At 38.6% G+C, this 12996-nt stretch overlaps 1 protein-coding gene across 1 annotated transcript in view; it reads right to left on the bottom strand.

Moving 5' to 3' along the window:
* Positions 1-1401: 1401 nt before the first annotated feature.
* tsnare1 (T-SNARE Domain Containing 1) overlaps positions 1402-12996 on the bottom strand; it is a 239776-nt gene continuing 228181 nt past the window's right edge. Inside the window, exon 12 of the mRNA XM_030394837.1 lies at positions 1402-2047. The gene's annotated coding sequence lies outside the window, so the exon portion shown is untranslated. The remainder of the gene's footprint in view (positions 2048-12996) is intronic.

The raw sequence follows: 12996 nt of genomic DNA, 5'->3' as shown, positions 1-12996 counted from the left end.
GTTTGTTATTTGCACTTGAGTTTGTTGTTTTAGTTTCATAGTTTAGCTGCTTTAGTCGAGTGATGGATTTTGTTTATTGAAAGTATTATTGAATATATTGTACAGAGCAGATTTATGTGATTATTTTGTGTATATGTTTTGTGATAATTCCTGGCTGTGATGGTCAGTGCTCAGATTCATTTTCACTGTTCCTTTAATATTAATATTTTTCAAATTTATATTTAAAGTGAACCCTTCTTTTGAGACTATTTTGGTCTGGTTATTGGTCCCTGATTTCAGGGTGGTGCCCCATTTTAATGATTCAACCGTAATTAGTATATTTTTTTACTGATTTAATTGTAATCATTATTATAAATCATTATTAATTTCTAATAACCACACCAGCCATACCATCAATTCCCAACAGTGTTTATGGAAGATCCTACTGCGTTTGGTTTCTTATGATGTCAAATCACTTTTTACATGCATTCCCACTCAAAAAGCGGTAAATACGGTGAACAAACACCGGCCACAGTACAGCACTCTGTCTAGCTGAACCAACTTCACCCCAAACCGCATTTGTGCTTTACTTGACCTCTGTCTGATGACCTACTCCTTCCAGTAGAGTGAAGGTTGCTACAGACAGTAGCACAGCTGTGCCATGGGCTCACTTGCAGGGACGTGCACAGACATTGGGAGGAGCTATTGCTCTAACCCCCCCAGACAGGCTGCCTGTCTGATGTGTTGTGTGATGTGCGATGCTCCGCATGCTCTCCCTCACTCTCACGTCTTGAGCCTTGTGGTTCAGCCTCATCTTAAATAGACAACTGAAACCTCTATTGCAGTCAGTTGAATTTCCATATAATGTGGCTTCATTCAATGATTCTGGTGAAACCCAGGAATTACACTGGAGAATATCTACTTATTTATTAAAAAATATAAAAAAAGTATGTTGCCTACTTGAAACTGATGAAATATCTAGCAGATTTTGATTTGAGTTTTGGCTTTGCTTATACCTTCAACAATTAAAAGGTGGAATAAATATGGCTAGTGCATATAACACCGCTTGTTCGTTTATCATAATGTGGTTCCGGGATAAACGTTGGATTTTACGTGGAATTCAATGTGTGAGAGGCTTCATTATGGCTTTCAACTCATCTCACCATCTGCGTCGCTGATTCCCCTTGCCTCCAAAATGTTCGTACGTATGGCTCAGAATTTACTCATGGGTCAATTCTCCTGTCAAGTTTGTTTTAATAGAGACCCCAGATAATTTAAATGAATGATCAAAGTTGAAATGATGAACTGAACCTGTTCTAAACAGGCTAAGCTACTGTAGTCAGATGCCAAGGGACGCAGTAACATCTACTTTATGTTTTGTATTTCCTTTTGTACTGACAAAACAATGACACAGCCAAAATGTTCTGTTGTTCTAGACTTTTATTTGGGAAGATATATTCGGTCAAACAATATTTACCAATATCGACAAACAGTACAGTATAATACTGATTAAATTACACTACAAGCTGATAAATATTAAGTTATTTTCCGTAAAAATACATTAAAGAAACAGAACGTACAGTACAGCAGTGAATACAGGAGAGCTAAGGCTGTCTTGTCTCACCATGAAACTCCTGCTCCATCTTCGTCGGGTGTTCAGATCAAACACCGCATTTAGGAGCCGTGTGATATACAATACAACAGTAATCCTTCACGTCCAAGACTGGAAACACCCCAGCTTGTGCCTCTGATCTAATCACTGAATTCATATTTGTGACTTGGGCTTTTGATGATAACATTTGATTCGCAGAAAACATCCAGCAAAACAAGAAAAACAAATCAGCACAATGATGATTACATGAGAGGCACAGACTGGGGCTAACTCTTGACAAATTGGTATGCTTGGAAAGGCCTCCATCCCCACACTGATACACATGTAAACAGAGGCAGGGATGATGGAGTAGAAATGTTGTTGCAGGGCAGCTCCCTCCTACTGGAAACCAGCTGCTCAGGTTAGGGATCATACTGGGCATGAGCGCCGTGATGTCACTGTAATGAGACCAGCTACCTGTAAAACACAAGCACAGCAGACAACAGGCATCAATCACCTAGCAGACACCACCTCCTCATGCTGGCGCTGTCAGCCTTTACAAGGCACACGGAGGATGCAGAAGTCTTTCAGGAGCTCTGCCTCAGGCTTGTTATTCCCTTTCATTTGTGAATTACTGATTGGTAAAAAAAACAATTTGTTCTTTTTTTTTCTAAAAGTTTCACAGGTCGTGGGAAGCAATTTATGATTGGTGGTCAACAGCTGAGTTTTAATTAAGTCCAGGCCAGAGTTCATAGTGCTAGAGATGTAAGTGGTTTATTAATCACAAACGTGCAGACAAGCTCTGTACATGAATGGCCGAAGCACATCCCTTTGACCTGAATTTCAGTCAATAGTTGGCTAACATGAAACACGTAAGTGAATTAAGGCATGCAAGGAAAGAGGGTTCTGAGAAACATGTTCGCATTTGATGACACAGAAAAAAAAAAATATGGATTGCATGTGGCAGTTTCCCAATATGTGTTTTAACTAATATGTACTCAAAATATTGATTCGAGCATTCTAACATTGAAAGGAAATCACTTATCAAATTATATAAGTTAGTTTTTTTTGACAACCTGTCAGTTATTGGAAAAAAAAAACACTGTAAAGCGTTAGAAGGAGACTAAAATGGACAGAATAAACAACAGTAAGTCTCGTTTTGTGTTGAAAGTGTGTGAGCAACATTTGGCACCTGAAAATGTTCATATTGATAACTGTAAAATCAGTGGAGTTTACCTTGCGCTGAGTCAACATCATTATGTCAAAAGTCATAAAAAAGAGACATCTCTGGGAGTATTACAGCATTTGTAAAAAAATAAAAAAAAAGTTGTGTGAAGCATTTTGTGGCTCCAGAGAGAGCTGCAGGTAATCTGATAAACTGCCCTTTGGTGATGTGATGAGTTGACATCACTCAGGTGGGCAACAGTTCCAGGTTAAACAGCCTTTACAGACATTACAACACAGAAGTCAAAAAGAGGAAAAAGAAACAGTGACCAAGCAAGAGGCAAGATACAAGAAACACATCTCAGACTGGCTTTTTTTTGTCTTTGGTGACAGCAACATGAGATAAAAGGCTGCAGACAGACACTGAGCTGGACTTGTTGCTTTTAAAAAGTAATAAGTAATCAAATTCTGTAGGGTTATCGCTAAAAGCTAGAGCTTTACTGTTTTCATACAATCAACCTAAAACTTTGTATGATACCTTTTTTTTCTCATTGCTTTCCCTCTACAGCCCATAGAATTGAAAGAGCTACCTGTAAGTGTCTCATCTTTTGTCACTGCTGCTAAAGGGGATGCAACTGAATGAGACTGACCACATACACACACACACACACACACACACACTGTCCATTTCAGAGAATGAAGGCAGAGAGAGGGAGAGTTGGGGAGAGGTGCAGACACCCGGGCATACTCAGAAGCAGATTTTATTTAAAAATTATTTATCTTAACATATTTTTTATGTAGCAGTATTTTTCATTTTTATTACATTTTATTCAGATACTCCGCCAGAACTAGTGAGCTATGTTCAATTGAAAAATAAGTAAGCGAGGAAAGCAAATACATTTGTGTTTCCCAAAGTTTTCTGATGGACTCCGCGGCTTCCAAAGCCTTGAGTGATAAGGAGAAGATTAAAATCTGTTAGGTGAGCAGGACCAGAGAGTTCAAATGGAGGCTCTTCGTAATATTTCTGGCAAAGATACAAACAAAAAGCAACAAAAGTAAGAATATTAAAAATCACAGATAGGGCTGAAAACCACAGCTGCACAAACAGGCATATGCTAATAGTTCAACAGCACAAACCAACAGACAGGTAGTTCATATCCAAAATCCTCTCAGATGTCATTCACTTCGTCAGCTGCTATCATTGTCAGAGACGTTAGGGGAAATTTAGAAAATGAAAACCCACCATCACTGAGAGCGATGCAGGAAAGGGGAGCATAAAGAGGGTAGAATGGATCGAGAGAGGGAGAGTACAGAGAGCTGTAGGGAGAGGAAGAGTGATGAGAGTCTTATGAAGTTTGACAGGAGAATGAACATGACTACACTGCAGAGCTTGTCCATGAAAAGTCCTAAGGCGTCCGTCAGATTGGTGATTTTGTGCCCATTGCACAATGTTTCAATCCTGACCAACTGGAAATATGCCAGTTTGAGAGGAAAGGACGTGGATAGAGAAAACTTATATCAAGGTAGATCTATGTGTGTGTGTGTGTGTGTGTGTTAGGGGGTGTGTGTAGAGAAAGAGAGAGAGAGAGAGAGATGGGTAAAGATAGCTCTTTGAGGAGATCAGAGGCCATTGGGTGACTGTGTCTGCTTGGCACACACAGTCAGAGAGTGCTGCCAGTGACAGCCACATCAAAGCTGTGCCTGTCTGTCTGCAAAACCCACCCTCCTTCCCTCCTTCCGCAACACACACACACACATTAAATAAATAGACAGGGCTCGATCTTACGGTTGGAGCAAGTGCAAGTGTCATTGTCAGTGTCAGACCGACACAGTTGTCATTTTCACGCCAAGCGCCCACGTTGTGTAAATAGTAACGTGGTGGATTCAAATGCGCAGTCTGTTTCCTGCTATTCAAAAGATGCTTAGAGGTGCCTACACAGGGCTGGATGATTGTGAAATGGTGGGGCAGAGGGTCCAGCAGCTGAGGATCACATCCTCAATGAAGACGAGTGCCACGGGTTAATATGTGCCAGGCCCTGGTGCACCTGCGTCTTAAAGTAATTAATAAGTACTAATTCAAAGTCTAAATACCACCTCTTTGCGTCGCACTTTGCACCCAGATTAACTGCAGTCTAAGACGTAAAATGGACTTGGACACACCCTAAACACACTAGCGCACTGCGCTTTAGAACCACGTGTTGCTGTAGACCATCTAAATAGGGCCTACAGACACACAGAATCACTTTACTATGGCTACCTTCTTTCCTCAGTTCATAATCCCCTGGCGAACTTCACCACTACTTGCACTTTGTCTCAACCTTTACCCTATACAGAATATTAATTCTGGTTCATTACATCTTCTTCAGTGGGATGATCGACCAGGCTGTAACCAAGCTGACAGTTTATCCAGATTTTTTAACCAACTTCATGTAAAAGCCACACTCTTATTGCAGTGAAGTGATCAACAAGGCCAGTTAGCTAACTGGCTAATCTCCAAGCATACTGGATACTATCTGTTCAGCACCAGACATCAGACAGACACAGTTAGCAGCTAGGTAGTGAAGATAGCATTTCCCTCGGGAGTTGTTAGAGACTGAAAACACGGTGATTTTACATTCTTAGGGCCCAATCAGTGTTTTTGTGTTTGTTTTTGTTAAAGCCTATCCAGTCTAAAGACAGTCTAAAGAAAGAGCAGTGTGTGGTGCACACTCGCTGATCTGTCGTGTTTGGCTAGCTAACTTCCATTGTCTCTGTATATCCCATAAATCCTCCTCATTGCAGAAGCCCATCAATAGTCTGTCCTTTTGAAGGTAAAACTAAACTGAGCACTCAGCTATGGGGTACAGTATTCAAAGCTGAACCAGGAGGTGTGTCTGTAAACTGTGATGGATGTCTACACCTGAAGTATGGCCAATGATAATAATACAGGAATGGTGGCCATTGTCGGTGATAAAGACTTAAGAGTCAATTTATGATTTGACTTTTATTCAATTTAGACTTGACTCTGACTCACAACATGATTCATGAGCAAAATAAATGCCCTTTAAAGAATGGCAAGTTGATTTATATAACTCCCCCAAATCCTTTGACAATCATAATTAACACCTGTCAGCCAGAGGGAAGGAACCAATCTGCATCAAATGTAGTCTACAAAACTAAACATAAAAGCCAGTATTTGAAAAACAAGATGCTTTTCAAAAGTGAGCACTATATCAGACAAAATATATTTTTATACTTGGTTGCTTTCTCAAAAGAATATAGTAGCTGGCTGGATATTGTTCAGTGGCTTTGTTTTTCCTGCCATCTTGTTTTTTAGGTTTTGGCTACTAATACACTTGGTTAAGGTCAGTGAACAGTGGTGCTTTTGGTTAAATATTTTAAAAGTTAACACAACTAATGATTCAAGTCAGTGTTTATTTGCTTCAATTGTCAAAACCACGATCTTTACCTGATCTTAACCGAGGGCTTTCAATTGCCTTCATTAGGATTTAGTTACCAAGAGTAAATATTGTAGCAAAATAGATTGTTACATACATTTCCTCCTTTGGTTAAAAAAAGGCCTCATGTAAAAACATTTATGTAATCAATTCTAGGGCTGCACGATATATCGTTTGAGCATCGCCATCGTGATGTACGTGTTTGCAATAGTCACATCGCAGAGCCTGCGATGTAGGACGCAAATGAACTCATATAGTTTCAAGGGTACCTGACACACACTGTGCATGCAGACTCTGCATGCACAGCCTCTGCATGCACAGTGATCCACCAGTCACATTAGTTCTTAATCAATGTGCCGAAGCAGACCATGCCCCTGCACATGGAGTAAGTCGCTGGTAACAACATTGAAAAATGAGCAACGAACAAGAGAAAATCACGAAAACGAAGACTTGGTGCCAAAAAGAAAAGCAACGTCAGTTATCTGGAATTATTTCGGTTACAAGAAGGATGATATTGACCAAACACGTCTTCTGTGTCAACAGTGCCTTGCATCTGTTGCCACAACGAGAGGTAACACAACTAATTAGTTTGACCATTTACGTTGGTACCACACAACAGAGTCCCGCACAGGTCTTATTTTGAAAACCCGCCTGTACACACCATACTTAAAACTGCATCCGACCCATTTTCGTACAGTAGCACAAATTACATTTCGCACAGAGCCGACCCGCTATAAATTGTTACCGATGCCCGACCCACCTGAAAGAAAATTAGACGGACGTAATTTTTAAAAATGAAAGTAAGCCAGCATGGGGAATGGAAGTCCTGGGAGGGCGCAAGCACGCATGAATGAGCTCATATGAAATATAAATGCTTATCATTTTGAAATGCAGCATAACATAAAGTGCTATTCAGGTCATCTGATGAAAATTCCTGTATTTTTTATCATATCGCAATATATATCGCAGGGTTAAAATAAATCGCAATGTCAGTTTTTTCCAATATCGTGCAGCCCTAATCAATTCTTAAAATTCTCTTTTTTATGTGAGGTTTTGCTTGTTTAAGCCTGATGAATGTCAGGTTCTAACTGAGATTATATCATTACGAATGGCACCTCTTAATTGCCTTATCAAGCAACGGTTCTGCTCCTTTTTTTTAATAATAAATGCATCATTATCAGTAGCAGTATGAGGGTACCCAAAACATAAAGAAAATACTAATACAACTGTCAACAATATGTCATCAAAGCAGAGCACTGTGACTGCAACCCTGTCTCCTAGAAATGATGTCTAATTCATTTTGAGGTGCATGTAATGCTGACTTCATTACATTTTCTGTTTGTATTATGAAAGGAAATAAATGCCCCAAATATTGATACTAATCATACAAATCTTCACTGACAACGTATTTAATATATATATATATATATATATATATATATATATATATATATATATATATATATATATATATATATATATCTATATATATATATCTATCTCTCTCTATCTCTCTATCTCTATGTCTCTATGTCTCTCTGTCTCTCTATGTTCTATCTCTCTCTTCTCTCTCTCTCTCTCTCTTCTCTCTCTCTCTCCTCTCGTCTCTCTCTGTCTCTCTCTGTCTCTCTCTGTCTCTCTCTCTCTCTCTCTCTCTCTCTCTCTCTCTCTCTCCCTCTCCCTCTCTCTCTCTCTCCCTTCATATACATATATATATATATACAGATAGATATATATACATATATATATATAATATATATATATATATATATATATATATATCTATATATATATATATATATATATATATATATATAGATATATATATATATAATATATATATATATATATATATATATATATATATATATATATTATATTGATACATTAATATATATGATAATTATCTTTTTCACAGTTACAAAACCTATACTTAAGGTGGTCTGTACATTTTAATACTGCTCCTATTTCACTAACTTCAAATAAGGTCTAAGGACCTACAATAGGCTACATCAAACACACATCAAAACGTCCAATATGAAACAACTGTGTAATCTATATCTGAGAGAGGCATTTATACTGGTTAATCCAGAGTGTTGGGAGATTTAGAGGTTTCAATCTAGTCTAGATCAATACAGACTCATTGGTTTGGCCAGCGCAGTTCTGCCCCATTTCCAGAACATAGTGTCCAGATGCAGGAAGCTAATAGCTCATATCAATCACAGCCAAAAATGGTTTCATGGCATTGCCATTGATTGTCAGTCAGCAGCAGAATGAATGGCACCTCTGTAATGTTGTGGAGACCAAGCCAACGGGGTGAGTGTTGTACAGGAGTGACATTTTCAGAGGTCCTCACAAGACTGAAAGCTTTTGTGGTGAATGTGTACCCTCAATCAATCACATCAAGTATGTGGAAGAATTAAGTAAGTACAGTAAGTTGTATAATAAAAATAAAAAATCCTCACAAACAACATTATACTTGTGACTAAGTAGCCACACATCAACAACTAATTAATGGTTACACAGCCCATGCTATAGTGTCTTTGAATGTTTTAGACTACATTGCAATGAAGTGCTGATTAACTTAATTCTAAACCGTTCTAATAACAAACCACTAATGTTGCTAATGTCCTTTTTGAGCTACCTCCTTGGTCTTCTTCTGAATAACTAATAATTATCAAGTATATGATTTGTTACGAAAAATGTTCATCAGCTACAAAACAATCTCTTTCCTCCATCACGTTTCAGTCTATAACGAGACAGAACTCAAAAGCACCATATTACAATGACCTCCCATTCAAGCAATGTTGCACCAGCGTTAAAAAACAAACATGGTCAAAGATTATTTTACTTCTTGTAATGAGATCTATGATAATTTCAAAGCCAGTACCTATACACTATTTGTCACTTCAAACACACAGTTACAGAAATTATTACATGTCATCACTAACTGTCCTCATTTTCACCGCACCCATGCCTAATCCCATTTTGCATTCTTTTATCTTTCCTATCAGTTTAGGTGTATTTTGTGTTTAGTGCTAATTGGCAAATGTTAGGATGCTAACATGCTAAACTAATGTAGTAACTGTGGTATAACAATACCTGCGAAGCAACATGTTGACATTGTCATTATGAGAATGTATGCATGTTAAAATTAGCTCAAGCACCCCTGTGCCTACAATTTAGGGCTGTTAGTATAGCTGTGGACTTGTACTCTTGTGCAAAATCTCAGTCGTTAATTCTGTGAGTTTTGCCAGTTTGGTCAGCGAGTCAAAACAACTTTATTCATCTTAATCCTTAATTTCTTGATAATTCTTAATTTTACTACACCTATAGTAACATACAATTATCATACGTTTATTAGGTTTTTCTAAAATGATGCATGCTGCTGGCCGTTATTGTTGACTTCTATGACAAGTGTAATTTTTTCCCCAGTCAATCAATGTATGACAGTATAAAGCTTTCAGATTGCATTAAACACCTCCAGTCAAGCACTCTATGCTGTCCCAGTCCCATCACAGTCCTCATATGATGTGATCCAGCATTAAGTCTTCCACTGGAGTCAGATGCCACTCATTTCACCTGAAATCAGTCAGTTTTAAGTACTCTCAGATCTTCTTGAAAGCTGTTTGCAGTGCACGCTGGGAGTTGAGCAGACAAACAGGCAACGAAGTGTTTGCTTGTGTTCTACACTGGAGGAAAGGGTGGCATTTTGATTTGATTGGGGATTAAAGGTCATGAGGAAGTATTTAAACACTCCTTCTCAACTTCGGGCTAATCATTCCTCCACAGCTTTGAGTTGGAGGAGTTGGAAGCACTTTCAGATCACCGTTGTCACACTGTGTTGTCTCCCACTTTGCGGTGACAGAGCCTTACCCACCCAGCCAGTAATCCCCTGCAGCTAAGTTTGAAGTAAGCTGACGGCATGGAAAAAGATAAATAAGGATTTTCATTTTTTCCCCTGTAATGAAAAATTGCATAGCACTTCCTCTCCTCACTGCATTTATCTCTAATACACGTTCAGATATTCCCCTGCTATAATTTACCACAATGCACAAAAACTTTCCACCTTGGGTTTTTCACTGTCCAAACAATAAAACTTGAAATTAATGAATGAAAAATGATTTCTTTAGACTGAGCATAAAGACATTTAACACATACTAAACCTCAGTATTTCACCAGTGAGTAAGTAACACATCTAAGTGCACAAAAAAAACTTTGCCGACTTAGAGAAGAGAGATTGAGGACGTCAGTGACAAATGTCTTGCATTAACTTTGTTGTTTATTTTTCCCCCGGAAGATGTGAAATAACCCTATTAAATCAAGTAGTCACTCCACCATTAATCTCAATGCAGCTGACTAGTCCCTCAAAGCTAATGGGGTTTAGAATTTGCATGAGGCGAGTTTACCCACAAAGCTTCGCCTAAGAGGATTGCTGTTCAGACAGAGAGCTTATTGTCACACTTGTTGATAGACATGGATTAACGATACTAGACCAATAAAACTCCACTAACTGTGGCAGCAACTCACAAGTTCCCCTTCACTGGCTCAGATCTCTGTTTCAGAGGGACAGATTCAGAAAGTCTGCAGCACGCATGGCCAAGTCATAAACCTCTTATTCATTTTGTTTAAAGAAACACTTGTGCCAGTTTGTCAAGCATCCATCCAAATAATGTTCCGTAAGCATAGTAAGACTGTCAAGGTAAAGAGAAAGCCAAATACAATTCCTCAAAACTTACCTCCTGTTTCCTAAATATCAATTGCTGATTTAATATTTATTTTGTGTCATATCACCACAACGTTACAGCACTCTTGATTTTCCGCTCTGTGTTGTCAACTTAGCTTTTTACATCATTTGAATAAGCCTCTTTCAGTGCAAGCGTGTGTGGTGTGTTTCATAGTGACTAAAGCAGCTTTGGAGTCTAAATATAACATGTATCCACTGCATTAATTCTTTAATATTTATCAGTGGAAAAAAGGTGCTTGAAATGTGGCGTATATCCGTGTTTAAAATTCAGTAGGAAAACAGCGAAAAAAATACACAAGTTCTGCTAGGGTTCCTACACAGTTTAATTTGCGTGCACACACACACACACACACACACACACACACACACACACACACACACACACACACACACTCAGGTTACAGCTCTAGGACAGCATAAATCCTTAAATATCCTTTGGAAGAAACTCTCTATCTTGTCTACCACTGCCCACATTGAACTACTGATCCACAGTGTGAATTACAATAGTAATCTGAGTGCTGACTCTCACTTGTATGATAGAGGCTCAAGTGTGACAACAGGCTGTTATGATACAACATCAGAATTTCATTTTTTTCCCTTGAGTGAAGTGGCATGTCAGGGAGGTTAAGCACATCATTTTGACAGTGTAATCCAACTCTCTTGTGTAAAAAAAAAATAATAATTTCCTGCATTTTAAACTCTTAAACAAGGTTTTCATATATGCATAATATTGGCCAATAATTTTGGCCATCATAACACCAACAGCAATAGTTACAAGTGTGCTTCAGCAGGGGGAGCATAAAACTTTTGAGCTGCAATGTAAGAAACTTGGCTTTGGAAAAAAGTAGAACATAAAAGGGAATTAGACACAAATTATTACACATGCCTTGCCAAAAGAATGACATGACAGTAATGTTACATAACACACTAACACAATAGACGTATCTTGTGCTTAGTGTACATGAAGGAATTAAAACTCCCCTGGAAGAAAACATGAATGTTTTTATTTAGAACATGGGGTAGTGGCTTACTTCAGCCTCTTGTGTTCAAAATGAGTATTATTATTATTTTACATAAAGAAATTGCATATATATGATTGGCTGTTTATAATTTGCCTTGTGAATTTAGCTGTGTTCCCTGATTACTAACTCTTGGGTCAATGTTGACCTCTCGTGGTCAAAGCATTCATTGCTGAATTCAGGTCATCTATGTCCTAATGAACAAATTAAATATCAAAAGTTGCGGGCAATGGACACTAACTGCACTTTACCTAAGGTATGTAGTTCTGTGTATATAATTCCTGTCCTCCAGCCATAGCTTTTCAAGCCATTTAGGTCACTGCTGTCCTTTTCTGGCAAAATTAAGGTCTCCATTCAATACTGAATTCATGGGTTATTAATGACTGAAAGTGCTAGATAATGAAGACTTTATTTCCTAAGGTGGACGTTCTCTATGTATGGAATTCCTGTTCTCAGATATCACTGCCTAAGCTATTTGTGCCACTGATAAGCTCTTCTGGCCAAAACCAAACTGCATTTCCGGTCTCGATGTGAATCTATAAATGAATGAATGAATGAATAAATGAATCCTTTATTTATTCAGGGAATTAATGAATGTTATGCAAAGTGGTAGCTAATTGTGATTTGTATCTCTTCTTTGTTTATAATTCCTCTCCTGATGTCAAACTGGAATGACCGTCTTTGAACAGGGAAGATGGCCTAAGACATTACTTATCACCCACTTACAATGGAGTACTGAGTTCTCTCCCCAGACTGCTAAACAACCATTCACACCTTGGCTCACCTAGTCGTAGAAACCCACATGAAGGCCGGTTTGACCAACGACCCACAAGAGGCCCTAACGACTCTGATACTTAGAGCTGACACATATTCCGTAACGACTCTGTGAGGTCACTCCCATGCAGAGTTTAAAAGCCAGCCAACTGAGGAAAGGTGAAACGCCTTCAAGACACTAGCCATTTTTAGACAGGGCACCAAGCCGCCAATTTGCCCGTCCTTTTGGCAGCTCAGTCCGCGGTTTTAGACAGAGGCCGGCAAATTGGGGGTCTGTTTTGTTCC

The sequence above is a fragment of the Sparus aurata genome, chromosome 17 (genome assembly GCF_900880675.1).
Source record: "Sparus aurata chromosome 17, fSpaAur1.1, whole genome shotgun sequence".
Classification (NCBI taxonomy): domain Eukaryota; kingdom Metazoa; phylum Chordata; class Actinopteri; order Spariformes; family Sparidae; genus Sparus; species Sparus aurata.
Note: the sequence above shows the minus strand (reverse complement) of the source record. Positions and strands in the feature narration are given on the sequence as shown.